This window comes from Trachypithecus francoisi, unplaced genomic scaffold, assembly GCF_009764315.1.
Source record: "Trachypithecus francoisi isolate TF-2019V2 unplaced genomic scaffold, Tfra_2.0 Lachesis_group0, whole genome shotgun sequence".
NCBI classification, from domain to species: Eukaryota; Metazoa; Chordata; class Mammalia; order Primates; family Cercopithecidae; genus Trachypithecus; species Trachypithecus francoisi.
The window spans coordinates 120,304,669-120,322,030 of record NW_022681453.1 but is presented as its reverse complement, the minus strand read 5'-3'; the positions used below and the strand labels follow the sequence as shown (position 1 = coordinate 120,322,030).

The 17,362-nt window shown below is 37.9% G+C and overlaps 1 protein-coding gene across 3 annotated transcripts in view; it reads right to left on the bottom strand.

The window, feature by feature from the left end:
• The window catches only part of NLGN1 (neuroligin 1), a 906,829-nt gene that overhangs the window by 717,731 nt on the left and 171,736 nt on the right, over positions 1-17,362 (bottom strand). The window contains exon 1 of one of the 3 annotated variants that reach the window (XM_033211732.1): positions 12,796-13,018. The exons of the other annotated variants lie outside the window; for them this stretch is intronic. The gene's annotated coding sequence lies outside the window, so the exon portion shown is untranslated. Of the gene's footprint in view, positions 1-12,795; positions 13,019-17,362 lie in introns of those variants that run through there. 3 annotated transcript variants of the gene reach the window in all.

The window sequence follows — 17,362 nt, the reverse complement described above, 5'->3', positions numbered from 1 at the left end:
TTTCCTTTGGAAGCCTGACTTATGACAGAAGGAAAAGTAAAGGTTTTTTTTTTTTGAGGAAGGCACAGTCTAGTTTGCCCAGAACACAGAGTAAATGAGGATGAGCATTGGATAAGATTGAGATGGCAGGCTACAGCCAAATCAAGTGAGCCCTTCATTAAGAGGCTAAAGGGTTTGGATTTTATTCTGTAGATGATGAAAAGCCATTACACATTCCTAGCAGAAGGAAAGTATTATCAAATTCATTCACAAGAAAATTAAACTGGCAGCATTTTGGGACAGAGATCTCTAAAGCAGTGTGTTCATATCCCACCACAAGATGATTAGATAAGGGAACTAAATGGTTGAACTTCTATTTGCCATTTTTTATATAAAACAAAAAGAGAAAGCAATTAAAGTTTGCTAATATGAATATATGATGTAACACCAGTGTCATCACATGGCTATTGATGCATAGCACTTACAGTGTTCTTGGGAAGGTAGATTGGTCTGTAGTGCAGCTGGTTAACCACCAGCAGCACTTTGTTATTGTCCATTGCTCAGTTTCAAAGTGCAGTGATACATTAAAGTTTATATCATTGGATAAATAGATTTACACATTTGTGTCAAGTTGTAATTAAAGTAACCCTTAAAAACAAACTACTGGATTAAGTTTTTATCAAATATCAATGAAAGGGAGTACTAGAAATACAATCATAAATAAAGAACTGTAAAAAGGCAAAATGAAATTTCTACTTTTAGGACAAGCTCTTCTTCAGCTATATCACAAGATTAAAAATAATGGCCATCTAATCAGATATAATAACAAATCAGAAAAATGTTTGAAAACCTCAAGAAGATAACTTGAAGTGTGAATGAATTCCCATTTTATTCGTTGTGAACTGTGCCCTAAAAAATCTCTGTGCCTTAAGATATTAGTGAATAATGCAACGAAGTCATCAGTATTTATAAGACATTTTAAAACACTGTTAATTTTATCTTTCTTGTCTTCTTAGTGCCGATTTTTGTGTATGTTTTGCAATCTGGTGATAGAAATATTTATCAAATATGTATATGTATATTCATACATAAATTTTATTAAATATATATGTATATTCCTACATACATTTTTGATAACCAAACCATATTTTTTACTATAAAATAACATATATGTATATATGTATACATTTTTCACCTTTAGCAAAAATATGGTTTGGTTATCAAACGCACAGAGTAGATACAAAGGTGTGGGAATTGTTACCTTTGTGAATGAACTGGTGCAAAAGAAACCTGAGAGAATCTTAATTTCAGGTTCAGTTTGAAATATCAGCTGTTTTCATCCACAATTATGTGAAAATGGCAACAAAAACAACTACTATTGTAGGTCACCCTCTACTTGCCAATCACTGTCCAAAACACTTTACATAGTTCATGGCACTTAGTCTTCACAACAGATTTATAAGCCAAGCCCTCTTATTTGAGGTGAGAAAAAGAAGGGTGAAAGTGGTCAGATAACCCTCTGAAGTCCACAATGCCAGGAAAAGGCAGATCCAAGAAACAAACCCAAGACTGCCTAACTCCAAAGAACATATCCTGAACCTTTGTGACACAGGAGTTTGTGCGCTGCACCTCAGTGAGACCAATTCAATAAAGTCCTATGCTCAGGTTGAGGAACTGAGGAGGGTGAAACACATAGAATATCAACAGAAGCAAAATAAAAAGGCTGCTCATCCACTTGCTGGGGTTAGTTAATAGTCATAATTTGCAACAGCCCCAAAGAGTGTGGTATTGAAACTTTTTTCCAGGAACATTCCACAGCCTGGGGCAGAGAGTAAATGACAGAAGTCAGGGTTGGGGATAAGGAAGGAAAAAATGGTAGAACAGCAAAGAGCAAAGGTTACAAGAAATGGTAATCCTAATGTAGAACAGATCAACTAAATCTAAAACAGAGTTAAGCAGTACTAGAAGAACATAAAGGGGAAAAATGTAAGACAATTAAAACCAAGGCCAAAAAGGGTTTACTCTGAGATGAGAATATCAAAGTTCAAGATCTTGATCATGGAGAAGTTCCAAGGGATGCCAGGACCCATGTCGTGGCCATATTAACATAAGGCTATTGAGAACTAAAGTGTTGACAAGTTTATTCTGCCATGAGCATCATTTAATAATAACTGGATTAATGACAAGCAGCAAATGAGTAAGTACTGGGGCTAAACATTGAGCTAACTGCATCATCTCCTTTATTGTCGCTAAGTACCATGAGGTAGAGATCATTATCATCTTCTTGTAACAGATAATTAAATTGAAGTCAGAAACACAAAGCCACAGTAACATCCTTCAATAAAACAAGAGCACATTTTATGGATGTAGCAAGCTTCAAGAAACAGAATGTGACAAGGCAGAAGAATTAACACTCTCTAAAGACAAATGCTGTCTCCTTCTTAATTTTGCCCAGAACCTCCTTCTGGGAGAAATTGTGGGCAGCCCTCAATAGTTTTCCAGAGTTGCATGAAATTCCCCATTTCTCTGCAGAGTATACAAATGGTTCTATTTGTTCCCTTTCCCCTTGGGCTACTTCCACACTAAATGTACCTCTCCAATAACAATAAAAAAAAAAAGAGAGAGAAAATAGAATGTGAATGAGAAAAGGCCAACTAAAACTTAAATTAATTGGAGAAAAAATTTTACTAATAAAATAGTTTTTCTTTAAATAACAAGGAGTGAAACATGAGCACATGGTAAAGGTTATACCTGGTAGCAACTAATTTTGCAAATAAACAATACTAATGGAAGGTAACACACATGATATGGTTTGGCTCTGTGTACCCACCCAAACCTCATATTGAATTGAACTCCCACAATTCCCACATGTTGTGGGACAGACCCAGTGGGAGATAATTTGAATCATGGGGGTGGTTTCCCACGTACTGTTCTCATGGTAGTGAATAAGTCTTATGAGATCTGATGGTCTTATCAGGAGTTTCTGCTTTTTCATCTTCCTCATTTTCTCTTGCCACCACCATGTAAGAAGTGCCTTTCACCTCCTGCAATGGTTCTGAGGATTCCCCAGCCATGTGGAACTGTAAGTCTAGTTAAACCCCTTTTTCTTCCCAGTCTCTGATATGTCTCTATCAGCAGCATGAAAATGAACTAACACAATAAAATGGTACCAGTAGGGTGGGGACACTGCTGAAAAGATACCCAAAAATGTGGAAGCAGCTTTGGAACTGGGTAACAGGCAGAGGTTGAAACAGTTTGGAGGGCTCAGAAGAAGACAGAAAAATGTGGGAAAGTTTAGAACTTCCTAGAGACTTGTTGAATTATTTTGACAAAAATACTGTTAATGATATGGACCATAAAATCTGTCTGAGGTGGTCTCAGATGGAGATGATAAACTTGTTGGGAACTGGAGAAAAGTTGACTCTTCTTATGTTTTAGCAAAGACACTGGTGGCATTTTGTTTCTGCCCGGGAGATCTGTGCAACTTCGAACTTGAGAGAGATGATTTAGGGTATCGGACAGAAGAAATTTCTAAGCAGCAAAGCATTCAAGAAGTGATTTGGGTGCTGTTAAAGGCATTCCATTTTTTAAGAGAAGCAGAGCATAAAAGTTCAGAAAATTTGCAGTCTGACAATGCCATAGAAAAGAAAAACCCATTTTCTGAGGAGAAATTCAAGCCAGCTGCAGAAATTTGCATAAGTAACAAGGAGCCAAATGTTAATCCCCAGGACAATGGTTAAAATGTCTCCAGGGCATGTCTAAGGTTGGTCTTCACAGCAGCCGCTCCCATCACAGGCTTGGAGGCCTAGGACGAAAATACGGTTTTGTGGGCCAGGCTCAGGATCCCTGTGCTGTGTGCAATCTACAGACTTGGTTCTCTGTGTCCCAGCTACTCTAGCCATGACTAAAAGCGGCCAAGTTATAGTTCAGCCCATGGCTTCAGAGGGTGCAAGCCCCAAGCCTTGGCAGTTTCCACATGGTGTTGAGCCTGTGGTTGCATAGAAGTGAATAATTGAGGTTTGGGAACCTCCACCTAGATTTCAGAAGATGCATGGAAATGCCTGGATGCCCAGGCAGAAGTTTGCTGGAGCAGCAGGGAGCTCATGGAGAACCTCTGCTAGGGCAGTGTGGAAGCAAAATGTGGGATCAGAGCCCCCACACAAAGTCCCTACTGGGGCAACACCTAGTGGATCTGTGAGAAGAGGGCCACCTTCCTCCAGACCCCAGAATGGTAGATCCACCAACAGCTTGCACCATTCACTTGGAAAAGCCACAGACACTTAATGCCAGTCCATGAAAGCAGCTGGGAGGGAGGTTGGACCCTGCAAAGCCACCGGGGTGGAGCTGCCCAAGACCATAGGAACCCACCCCTTGCATCAGCGTGACCTGGATGTGAGACCTGGAGTCAAAGGACATTATTTTGGAGGTTTAAGATTTGACTGCCCTGCTGGATTTTGGACTTGTGTGGGGCCTGTGGCCCCTTTGTTTTGGCCAGTTTCTCCCATTTGGAATGGCTGTATCTACCCATTACCTGTACCCACTTTGAATCTAGGAAGTAACTAGCTTGCTTTTGATTTTACGGACTCAGTTGGAAGGGGCTTGCCTTTTCTCAGATGAGACTTTGGACTATGGACTTTTGGGTTAATTATGGAATGAGTTAAGACTTTTGGGGACTGTTGGGAAGGCATGATTGGTTTTGAAATGTGAGGACATGAGATTTGGAGGGGCCAGGGGCAGAATGATATGGGTTCTATGTCCCCACTCAACTCTCATCTTGAATTGTACTCCCATAATTCCTATGTGTTGTGGGGGGAACCAGTGGGAGATAATTTGAATCATGGGGGTGGTTCCCCCACACTCTTCTCGTGGTTGTGAATAAGTCTCATGAGATCTGATGGTTTAATCAGGGGTTTCTGCTTTTGCATCTTCCTCATTTTCTCTTGCTGCCACCATGTAAGGAGTGCCTTTCATCTCCCGCCATGATTCTGAGGCCTCCCTAGCCATGTGAAACTCTAAGTCCAGTTAAACCTCTTTTTCTTCCCAGTCTTGGGTGTGTCTTTTTTTTTTTTTTTTTTGAGACGGAGTCTCGTTCTGCCGCCCAGGCTGGAGTACAGTGGCCGGATCTCAGCTCACTGCAAGCTCCGCCTCCCGGGTTTACGCCATTCTGCTGCCTCAGCCTCCCGAGTAGCTGGGACTACAAGCACCCGCCACCTCGCCCGGCTAGTTCTTTGTATTTTTTAGTAGAGACGGGGTTTCACCGTGTTCGCCAGGATGGTCTGGATCTCCTGACCTCGTGATCCGCCCGTCTCGGCCTCCCAAAGTGCTGGGATTACAGGCTTGAGCCACCGCGCCCGGCCTTAAAAGGGTGTGTCTTTATCAGCAGCATGAAAATGGACTAATACAGCACAGCACTGGAAGCAGCGCTCAGTTAATTGGGCCCAACTTGTTCACCATTGTGCGTCCTGGAGAATGCTTTCCCCATCAATTTTCTTCTGGAGGGACCACAGCTAGTACCTTTCAAGGCCTGGGTCAAAAGTCAGTAAGACTTCCTTCCCTAGTCCTTCAAGTCATAAAAATACTCCCTTCTCTTACCTCTCAAAACATTTATTACATTTTTTTGCAACTAAACACACAGTACTTTTTTCCACAGTAATTTGTAATCTCAGTTTCCATTTTCATTCCTATATTTGGCAAATAATTAGTACTAGGCATTGGAGAGGACAACATGAACAGGAGAGGAATAGTGCTAATATTCATGAAGACAAAAAAGTAACTATTGGGTAATAGGCTTAGTACCTGGGTGATGATATAACCTGTACAACAAACCCCCATGACATGACTTTACCTATATAATAAATCTGCACATGTACCCTTGAATAAAAAATAATTGTTTTAAAAAGACAGAAGTTCAATGGGGGAAGATAGACTTTAAGTAAGTCTATTACACAGACAGTTATCTAGTAATAAATACTATACCAAGAAGGATAATGCCAGGTATTTTGAGGGGAGATTTAAGAATATGGAGTTGGAATGATGATCTTCCTGAAGATTTAATCTGGAAACTGGGATCTGAGATTGAGTAGGAGTTGGCAATTGAAAACCAAGGTATAGAATGTGCCAGAAGTAACAGGAAACCCAAATGCTGTGGAGGTTGGGGCTTTCCAAAGAAATCACTGTGAATTGAGAGAAGGGTAGCCCATCAGACTGGAGACGAGAAAGGATGTGACGACTCAAGAATTTGTTGGCCATTTTAGGAGTGTGAGATCTTATCCAAAGTATGATGAGAATCATTATAATCATACAAATGACTTGATCAGATTACCCTTACACTTTGAGTAGAGGCTGTGTCTTTTGAATTGTTGGTTTTTAACAACCAGCCCCAGAACAATGCATTACATTGTAAGTCCTCAGAAAATATTTCTTGAATGAATGACCCATTAATTCATTATACTATTTTTCATCAATTAATACAACCCTCAGATTTTATTTATCCATCTGTGATGCTTGACCTCTGTGAAGGCATTAGCTTAATTAAACTTGCAGCCAGGGAGAATGAAACATAGAAGAGGTGGAAACAGGTTACAGTACAATGGAAATTTCTTATCATGTAGGAGTGTGCACAGATATCCATACAGACTGGCAGCTAATTCCATTATTGTGTGGCAAAAAAGAAAATAAAATAAGATTCTAAGATGCCATAATAGCTTTTCTGACAACACAAAGAGGAAAAGATTAAGGTGACAGCATTGTCTTCTGCGTTACACAACTGAGTATTTCTGCTACAACCTTCATTACAACTAATGACTAAATATTAGACAGATTTTTATTTTGTTATTCTGAAGAGAAGGAGGGCTGAAAACAATTAACATTAACTATATAAGTTTTATTTTCTACTTATTCTGAAACAATTTTCAGGTGTAATCTCCAAATATTAATTGTTAAATCTAGAATCTACTTAGGAAGCGAGACTTCCAAATGAACAGGAAGACGAAGGGGGCAAGAGGGGCAAAAATCAAAGAGACTGAGTGTTTTTCAAAAGTCATGGGCAACAGTTTTAATGTATATGTAAAATACAACAGGATACATTTTTAAAACCAGTTGATGACCCTGTGATCCCACAGAAGAAAGTGAATAATCACTCAAGAACTCAGAAGAGACAGCCTGGTAGAGCTGATTACTTCCCTTGATATTAAGTTGATGCTTTTGTCTGGAAGGGGCCACCTTTGGGTCACAAGTCATTGTTTCCAGAAGCAACTTAATTATGCCTGCTAGTATCTTTATAGAGAAGTTAACACAACCTAAGAAGAGTGCTACATTCTCAACTCACTCTTTAAGCTTATTTTTGTTTGTGGTGAGTTGCTGATGCCTGGGAAGAGCGGAAAATTGCCATTCCTAGTTCCCTGCTTAATTAAAGTCCAGTTTAAAAAATCCCTTGTTGCCAGAGAATAGCTGCAACTTTGGCAGGGCCAGTGCTAAGTTTGAGTATGGCCCTGTGCCAGGGTGTGTCAATCTTGACCCCTTGGAGGATGATCAGCAGAGAGAGGGTAGTTAAATCTTTGTGTCCATTCAGTCTCAGGCTTTTGCTGGAATTGGCAAATAGTGTAGTGACTATTGTTTAAGGAGTAGTTGTCTACTAGGAACTGGACTAAGACCACAAACTCCTTTCACATAAGGCACCAAACAGCAATAATGGTTTCCTGTCACTCCTGACCTGGCTTAGAGCTCAACCAGTGATCCAAAGGAGAAAGAATATCACACTAGCAATCTTCTTTATATATCTACATCATTTTCTCCCTTCATATAAAAGCTACATTAGTACTAATAAAAATAACAAAATTCAAAACAATGCCCTGTTCATGAGCCATTTGTGTAACACAAATAGTACATCAATATATTAATGAATAGAATAGCATATTAACAAGAATTTAATATACACATGGAACATAAGTTGCCAAATAAAGTCACCATATAAATTCAAATTTTATAATAGGGAGAATGGGATCATAAAGTTTTACACATGAAAAAATATCTTTTTTTTTTTTGAGGCGGAGTCTCGCTCTGTCGCCCGGACTGGAGTGCAGTGGCCAGATCTCAGCTCACTGCAAGCTCCGCCTCCCGGGTTTACGCCATTCTCCTGCCTCAGCCTCCCGAGTAGCTGGGACTACAGGCGCCCGCCACCTCGCCCGGCTAGTTTTTTTGTATTTTTAGTAGAGACGGGGTTTCACCGTGTTAGCCAGGATGGTCTTGATCTCCTGACCTCGTGATCCGCCCATCTCGGCCTCCCAAAGTGCTGGGATTACAGGCTTGAGCCACCGCGCCCGGCCGAAAAAATATCTTAAGTAATGATGAAAATCCCCAACAGTTATATTTTAAATCTTACTGTCTTATTGTTCATGTTCTACCTGTTTGAGATAAGTTTTAGTAATTCCAACATTCCAACATTCCCTGAGATATCACATTTTCTTCATGGAAGAAAATAACTCTAATGTACCTTCAGTAAATTATAACAACATAAATAATCCTAATACCCTTGAAGGCTTGATCAAATAATTTATCAAAATGAAGTACATAAACTCCATATGAAATCACTAAAAAGTTTCAATTACTATCTGTCTTTAATTAATATTCAATTTTTGAATAGAATCATTCCTACCTTTGGAATTTTGTACGTTATTTAAAAATATTTGTCAATTCAAATAATTACTGGTTATACATTTTTTAAAAAGCAAAAATGAAGATCCCAGGCATTCATTATATAAAGAAGTTACATAAGTTAAATCAAAGTTTGTCCACTTAAAGCTAAGTCCTAAGATGTCAACTGCATTAGGTAGGTCTAGTCTCAGGCTGGAACTTAATTTCCTGTGATATATCACTGTGGTTTTTGAATTCACATCTGTAGTAGTAACCTAACTTGCATTTGTTCCAAAATGAATTTCATGCTCAACTTGTTTTTCTTAATTAAACTTCCTTTAGCAGTCCCTAATATGTATATTATTAAAACTCATTAGTCCCACTCACAATTGCCTGTCATTTTTTTGACTACACATTCATATATTGAAGTGCTGTGTTGCTATATATAGGAAGAAAATTAAATAATAAATATGGGGACTTGAACGTTTTATGAGTGTCAGGATGAGAGAGTGCCTGCAAGGCCCATAAGGTTTCACACAAAAGAGGCATTACTGCTAAAGCTAACATGCTGACACATCTCTGATCTATAAAGTCTGCAGTAATGGCAGCAGTAAAGCGTTTTGCCATTGACTAGAATTTCTCTTACATGTAACAGAAATAGGCACAGAAGAGATTATACTGACTGTTATAAAAGGAATTCATATAAAAATGCCCCAAAAGTTTAATGTCTAATAATTTCAAATGATTCACTAGTTTTCCCTGACTTCACTTAAGCTTTGAGTTGACAGTCATTCTCTATCACACAGGTTAGCTACCAAATGGCTATGGGGTTTTTTGTTTGTTTGATTTTACTTTGTTTGGGGGATGACTCCTGAAGGCAGAGATTATTCAGATCATTTTATACCAACATAGTAATGTTTGATATTATCAACATTATTTCATTAATAATAGAACAAAAGTGACCAAGCAAATGTGTTACTATTAAGGAATCATTTTTCTTAGAAACAGTTGGGAATGTTGCTATCCCACAGGACTATATGGTTAGCTGCCTCATGATGTTTTAAATTATCTCTTAAAAAGCAATAAAAACCTTAGATTCATCATGAGTGTTCACAAATTTGATATTTTTCAATGGTTGGCAAATTTGATATGTCAAAAACTTGAATTTTAAATTAATTGAAAGTTGATTTTTGTTCTTTTTTATTTCTCAATAAAGCAAAAGAGATGGAAGATTTGCACTTGGAAGTGTCATGTGTTACATTTCAACAAGTCATTTAAAAATAATTGCCCTTATCACTTTGTTTCTAATTAAGAGTGTGTTGCTAACTTCTTTTTAATGTAAAATAATATTTAATGTAGTTAATCATCTCAAAATCATAGAAAGAATCTATAGCAAATGTGTTAGCTTTTCCTGAATGTTAGGCCAGTTACAACACATAAAAGGTTTTTGAGGGAGAGGTGCAGCTGTCAAGCAAAACTCCAGTGAAAGAAACATCAGTTTTTCCATAGTGATAAGCTTAGGGGAATCCAGTGTTATTTCTTGTCACTTATATCAGAAACTGTGCTTGCAAATTTCCAGGGCTAATTGAGAGCTTCCATCTCTTCACCCCAAACTACCACATTTTGTGTTACTCTGATAGAATATTCACAACTTATCAAGTCTACCATGTTCTTTTTAATAATTATGACCAAAACTATATATCAGGTAAGATAGAGCTAAATGTAAATAATTTTCTCACTGAACTCCTCAGGTTTTTCAATAGTTCTTAGAACAATCCACTCTATTAGGGAGAGGATTTATCTAACTGGGTACCTTACTCTTTGTTTACTGGCCACAACTTAAAAAAAGTTTTGGTGTGTAGTTTTGTATATACTTATTTCCATTGTTATTGGCTTTCCAAAGTGGATTTACTACCTACAATGTTTACCAAAGTTTTGTGTATGTACTGCTTGTAGAAATAAAGGATACAGCCCCTCCAAGTAGATCATAACAAAGAGTAGTTCACTTTCTCCCTTTTCATTTTAACTGACAAAAGAGAATATAACAAGGGAGCAGAAAGGATTGTTTATTCTGACAGAAACATATTTTCCAGGCACTACAAAGGCACATTAAGTTAAGTCTTCCATTTTAACACTATGGCACAAGCAATGACTACTGATTTAATGGTTTTGGAATATGCAAATCAACTTTTAAAAGGACTTTCTTTTTCATGTTTCAAATTATCCATCTATTTTTATATCAACAGCCATATTCTCTATTAGCTTAAAAAGAGATTTCCAACCCACTTACCACTCACCGTCATTACTTATTTGCTATTACTACTTAAAGTTAGTTGCTAGCTGTCTTTTAAAAATCCGGTTAAACTTTGAAAAATATTTTAAAAACTATTAGACAGTGTGACTAGGATCAGTGGCTAGACTGTGCCAATACACAGAACGTCCATTCTTCTGCTTTCAGCCTGCACAAGAATCATGTGACTTATAGCAGAGTAAAAAGAGACTCACCTAGCTTCTCCGATATCTCCTTAAAACTAACAATTGGGTTTGTAGAAATTATTTATTATTATTTCTATAATCTCTAAATAATCTTACATGATGCCTACTGAAATAGGAAATATCTACCTTTTCTATTTTAGAATTCCTGGGAGACAAAAGTTTTATATTTTGCTATTTCATCTTTAAAAATCAATTCTCACATGCATGCTTCAAAATTAGATTTCAGAAGCACACATACACAGACAAATCCAGGGAGAAAGTTTGGTGAGACTAATCTTTTAATAGTCAGAATGTCGCATGTAACTGGAATTCCTGAAAAAAGTACTAGAGAATGAGTGTGCTTCAGATGACATTGAAGAGTTGCCTTTTGATAAATTCACACATAACAGATTTCAGTGGTAAAACCACAAAGGTATCTGCATACACTTCATAATCTGTAAACCAGAAACCCCTGAAAAAAGGTAACACTTTTCTTCTAAAGATTAAATCATACCAAATGTATGTTTTATCTTTTATCTCCATTTTATTACAAGGCATTTGAATGTCTATAAGTTTAAAATTAAACGAATTGGTGTTAAATTAAAAAAAGAAAGCCAACTAAAATTGTGATGTTGAAGTCTCAGATTCATTAGCCTACTGAACACATTTATATACATCCCTCAAATAAATCAGTTCTTTGTATGCAATTGTTCTGAAGCTACGTGGACTCCAAAATGAGTTCAGAATAATATGCTTTTCTGGGTTCCAAAGCAACTTTTAGTTGCCTGAGTCAATTCATATTCATTCATTTGAGTGATTAATTATAGCTGCTGAAATTGATTTTCTTCTGCAAATAAAGATGAGTTTTTCTTGGGAGCTACAAAATCTTTTAAAAAAGAAAAAATCCCTGAATTAAGCTGCAAGAAAATGTCTGGGAACGCGCGCGCACTGCTCAGTTGGAAAGAAAAGCCAGTAAGTGGCGAGGCAGGCAGGTCAGGGATGCATCAGAAATGCAGCCCTCTGCCTGGCGCACTCGCTAGCCCGGGCCCTCGGCAAAAAGCCTGCAACGTTTTCCTGGGCTGCTCCAACTCGAAGAAAGTTACCTCGGACTTGTATAATGGAAAGTCCTGCAAGCGAATTACAAGATAACATGTGTGGCCAGTCACCCACTTCTACTTGTCTCTATACGGTGCAGTGACCCTGTAACCCTTTAGTGTCCAGTTGAGAGAAGTGGGAAGCGGAAAGGGGTAGGAAGAGAGGGGTGGGGGAGGAGACAACATGAAAACAGCCAATTCCCGCTGCAAAATATCCCTCTAGAAGCCACGACAGCCGCCGAAACGGCGGACGAAGCACCAGCGATTTCTACTTGGGCTTTTCCGCTCCACATGCAGGTTGTCCAAGGCACCGCCGCCTCCTCTCCTTAAAGTATTGCTAGGAGAAAGCACTGGATCTGGGAAGCATCTCCCAACTGAGAGATTTTCAATGCAAAGTTGAGAGCTTGGAGAGCTGTTTGGCTCCCCCACCGACGCCACAAAAATAAGGTTTTTAGCTCGATCTAGGTAGCTCCCTAGCGATTGCCCCGGGGATGCGCGAGGTGGTTTTACATTCCCCTTTCTCTCTCTGTTTCACAAGCACCGCGTCCGCATCACCTTCCGCGCAGTGGCACAAAACCCTGTTAGCCCCCTCCCAATAAAAGAGCCACAAACTTACCCTCAGCAAGATAAATCCACAGAGGGAGACCCCTCATCTTTCCCCGGTCCCTTTGCAGTGATTCAAGGAGACCGTTTCTGCAACACTTCGCCGTCAAATTCAAATTCAAGCTGAAATGGTCAAAGTATTTACCAGTTTCTAGACGCTTTTTTGAAATCTCGAGCACCCAGTAATTCTTGTTTCAGGATTCACGACGCTTCCTTTTTTCTCTCTCTCTCTCTCTTTTTTTTTTTTTTTTTTTTTTTTTTTTTTTTTGCTTTAAGCATCCGCAACCCCAGTTTTGCCCCCCCCTCCTTTTTTATTCACCCACGGACACTTCCAAAACGTGTCGATTGATCCTTTTTTCTCTCCAGATGCAACCACGATCCAGAATCCTGAGGACCCAAAGCCACCTCCATGTAAATCCGACCATCAGGAAAGAAATACAAATGATCAAACAACGTTACTTCTTTCGGCTGCAATCAGATAATCCTACTAATCCAACAGATTTATCTCGATTGGAAATTGACCTCAAAAATGAATTCCCGGTGCTGATGTCCACAAGAACAATTTCATAACCCTGTTCGGATGACTGAAAAAAAACTCTGGTTTCTTTCTTTCTTTTTTTAAAAAATCGTTTTTGGATTCTGGGTGCACTCCTTGCAAAAAAAAAAAAAGAAAAAGGAAAAGAAAAGAAAAGAAAAAAAAAATGCCGAGGACCCTGGTTTTACCCTAATATAGGTTTCTACACCAAATCGGTGCAGGATGAAAAATGGTACAAAGATACCCCTAGTGGCTAGAGGCGATATTGCAGGGATCTCACTTTTTTTCCCATCCCCTCTCCTCACCTTTTTTTTTTTTTTTCTGCCCCTTCAGATAACTGGCTACTGTAGTAGTTAAAGAAGGTTGAACTGCAGTTAACATGAATAGTATATGACTGCTTGAATACAGCATCTGATGTTTCTTTGTTTTATGTTTAAAGACTGAATCTTCTGTGCTTCTGTCTCCTCTGGATTCTTTTTTTTTCTACAACATTTTCCCCAATGGCAGTTAGTAGCTAAAATGCCAATTTGAGGCAACTCGGTGATTTCAAAGCAACTGTATTTGTTTCCTGAATAACTGTCGATCTAGAAAAAGCCTCAATCTTCCTGATATGCTGCTTTTAGAAAAATATTTAAAATTTTATTTCCTTTGAAGGAATATGATTTTGTGTGTGTGTGTGTGTGTGTGTGTGTGTGTATGTGTGTGTGTGTATTCTTAGACAATTTCTTCTTATTTTGGACTTTTAGTGTTCATTCAGCAAAGCAAGTGATAGTCCCTGTACGCCTGTGGTCACAGAACAAGGTCTAAGAGTCATTACATAGGCCTCAATGTTGCTTACCTGAATGCTTTGAAATTCAATGACCTCAAGATTATCCCTAGCATTTCAGACAGGCTCCAGAGAGAGTCAATGCAAGGAATTTCAGGACTTTGTTTTCCCAAGCACTCTAATCACACTTTGAGGACTTGAAACACAAATTGGGCCTAGTAAACTAGAGAAGTTGAATTCTCTTTCATGGTGAGGGGTTCTGTAGCTGCAAGGAGCCCAAGATATTCTTTAACTGACTAAATAATTAAGCCTTTTTAGTGTACAAGGTGTTAAGGAGTCAAAAGACCTTTCTTCTACCACTGGTGTTGCTATTAATTGGCCATGTGACTTCGGGTCATCACTTTTTGGCCCACAGTTAATTTTTCTATTAACACTAAGGGGTAAACTGACATAAATCAACAAATATACATGTTCCTGGATGGGAGAATCACTATGGTAAATTAACCTATAGAACTAATGTAATTATTAATAAAATCTACTACAACTTTTTTGTGGAACCTGAAAAGTTAATTCTAAAATGTGTTTGCAAGGGCAAAGGGTAAGAAATTATCAATACGATCTGAAGAAGAAGGTTCAGGAAGTTCCCATACGAACTATTAAGGCTTAACGTAAAATAACAGTAACTGAGGCAGTGCAGATTTGGTTCAGGGCTAGAAACTAGTCCAATGGAACAGAATAGAAAGTCCAGAAAAATATTCATGCATTTATAGAAACTTGATAAATAACTGGTGACATTAGAAAGCACTGAGGGGGCCGGGCGCGGTGGCTCAAGCCTGTAATCCCAGCACTTTGGGAGGTCGAGACGGGCGGATCACGAGGTCAGGAGATCGAGACCATCCTGGCTAACACGGTGAAACCCCGTCTCTACTAAAAATACAAAAAACTAGCCGGGCGAAGTGGCGGCGCCTGTAGTCCCAGCTACTCGGGAGGCTGAGGCAGGAGAATGGCGTAAACCCGGGAGGCGGAGCTTGCAGTGAGCTGAGATCTGGCCACTGCACTCCAGCCTGGGTGACAGAGCGAGACTCCGTCTCAAAAAAAAAAAAAAAAAAAAAAAAAAAGAAAGCACTGAGGGAAGATGACATATTCAGACATTGAATTAGCCATATGAAAAAATGATAATACAAGATTGCAACTTCACATGTATGTATGTTAAGGTGGGTTAAAGAACTAAAGATTCTGAGCAAAATTTTACAACATTTAGAGGGAAATAGCTTTATGATTTTGGATAGATGAGAACAGAAGGGTTTACTAAACAAGATAAAAAAACCAAAGTCCATAAGGAAATTATGTTAAATTTGATATATTAAAATAAAACAATTATATACATCCAATTTACACTCATAAAAGACATTTGCAATGCATATAACCAAAAAAGGATTATAATCCAAAGTACATAAAGGGTCTTATAAAAGATAAAAAATATGATAGGAAAGAATGGGTTAAGGAAATGAATAGTTGATTGACAGAAAAAGATTCTCAATGTCCAATAAGCATCTGAAAAAGGTCCTCAGTCTCCCTAGTTATTAGAGAAATGAAATTCAAAATAATGAAATTTTTGTTTCCTAGTCATGAAATTGGCAGAAATTCACAAGTCCAGCAAAACTTAATATTGATGAAAATGTGAAGAAATTATGGAGAGTATATGATAGTACAAGTTCAGAGAGCAGTTTATCAATAGTTGAACATTCTTATGCCCTATAATCCAGTTTTTCCACTCCTAGAACTATTCATTCCAGAACTATTTGAAAGAGAAAAAAACAGTAGGAGGGAGAAATTATCTAAACACCTTTAGATAAATAATTGGACAATTTGAAAGAGAAAAAAAAACAGTAGGAGGGAGAAATCATCTAAACATCTTTAGATAAATAACTGGACAAAATATTTATAGAATATTCATATACTGCAATAGCAGAAGCAGTAACAAGAAAAATGAATGTTACCTTAGCTCCTTGAACTGATATAAATTAATCTCAAAAAATATAATGTGGAGCAACAACAACAACAAAGGATGTCATGGAAAGATGTTTATAGAATGATGCCATTTGTATATAAAATTCAAAAACATGCAAAATAATTACATCTATTGTATTTGATCACATACACTTATAGAGCAAACTATATCAACAGGCATGATAATGATAAACATGGTATTCAGGGTAGAGGTTACTGTGGGGAGGGTGCCAAGTAAATGAAATTGGAAAGGCATCACCAGAAGATTCAACTGTATCTATAGTGCTCTATTTATCAGCCTGAATCTTGAGTACACAGGTGTTTACAATATTATCATATAAATTGTTTATATGCTTTAAATATTTTATTAAAATTAAAGATTTAGACTATATGATTTCCATGAATCTTTACCATATTATAAAATTTTCTCATTAAAAAATGTCTATGTGAAAAAAATTATGAAATTTCAATATTTCATAATGTGCTTTTTATATGGAGATTTTTTTTAAAAACTGTACTGCTGAATATTTCTAAGAAGTGTAAATGGAATAGTGCTTATTTATTTCTATAACTGATATTAGAAATCCTAGCTAGGAAGCAAAAATTACCACCTAAATGGGAAAATGTGGTTGAAATTGATATATATATATATAAAATCCTCAACTAGCTCTTTCTTGTATTTTCCTTTGATCTCACAAATAATAATAGGGCCTTTGAAATTGTGAAACAGTCAATCAACTGATTGACTATGTTCAGTCTGAGCAGTTAACTATAAACTACCAAAGCCAGTGCAGCCATAAGCTGAAATTACAACATGAAAGAAAATTCACCCAGAATATTAAAATATGTATGTGAATTCAAATAAGAAGACTTTGTTGATATGAAATATGAGGGCTGGAAATCTCATTTCACAATCACTAGGCATTATATTTCATAATCCATGCAAAAGAGATACCAAATGTTAGAAAATATATATATATATATATATATATATATATTTTTTTTTTTTTTTTTTTTGTGAGATGGAGTCTCGCTCTGTCACCCAGGCTGGAGTGCAGTGGCGCGATCTCGGCTCACTGCAAGCTCCGCCTCCCGGGTTCACGCCAGTCTCCTGCCTCAGCCTCCTGAGAAGCTGGGACTACAGGCGCCCACCACCACGCCAGGCTCATTTTTTGTATTTTTAGTAGAGACGGGGTTTCACCGTGTTAGCCAGGATGGTCTTGATCTCCTGACCTCGTGATCCGCCCGCTTCGGCCTCCCAAGAAAATA